This window comes from Paramormyrops kingsleyae, chromosome 17 (assembly GCF_048594095.1).
Source record: "Paramormyrops kingsleyae isolate MSU_618 chromosome 17, PKINGS_0.4, whole genome shotgun sequence".
Lineage (NCBI taxonomy): Eukaryota > Metazoa > Chordata > Actinopteri > Osteoglossiformes > Mormyridae > Paramormyrops > Paramormyrops kingsleyae.
The window spans coordinates 16,297,053-16,297,555 of record NC_132813.1 but is presented as its reverse complement, the minus strand read 5'-3'; positions in this window follow the sequence as shown (position 1 = coordinate 16,297,555).

The window sequence follows — 503 nt, the reverse complement described above, 5'->3', positions numbered from 1 at the left end:
TTCCCCCCCCCCTCCTTTTCTTTTCCTCGTATCCTGTCCCCCCGACGCTGCGCACTGTCTCACTCCGCTGTGACATGTTTGCAAACATCAGCCTGAAGCACGACGGCCTCTGTGCCACCTTCACCTCTGGTGCTTTGCGGCCCTTGTGACACCGGGACGGATATCCCTGCCGGAGCCTCAGCCGCAGCGATTCTGTCAGGGCCAAGGGCAGGAGACCCAGCCTGAGCACGGCGCTGACAGCTGTCAGCCATGGCTACACCAACCTGTCACAGAAATGTAAACAAGTCATCACAAACTGAAACGTTTCCTCATGATTGCAAGAATGGAGGCTGATATTTGTAATTTAAGGAATTGGTTTGTCTTGTGACTGAGATCTGGATGAGTTTTTACAAGATGGATGGATGGATGGATGGATGGATTTTGTATTTTTTGTAATTTTTTTAATTGGTTTTGTATTTTTGTGGTAATGAGCGGCACTGCTAGAGATTTAGGGCCCCATAAAA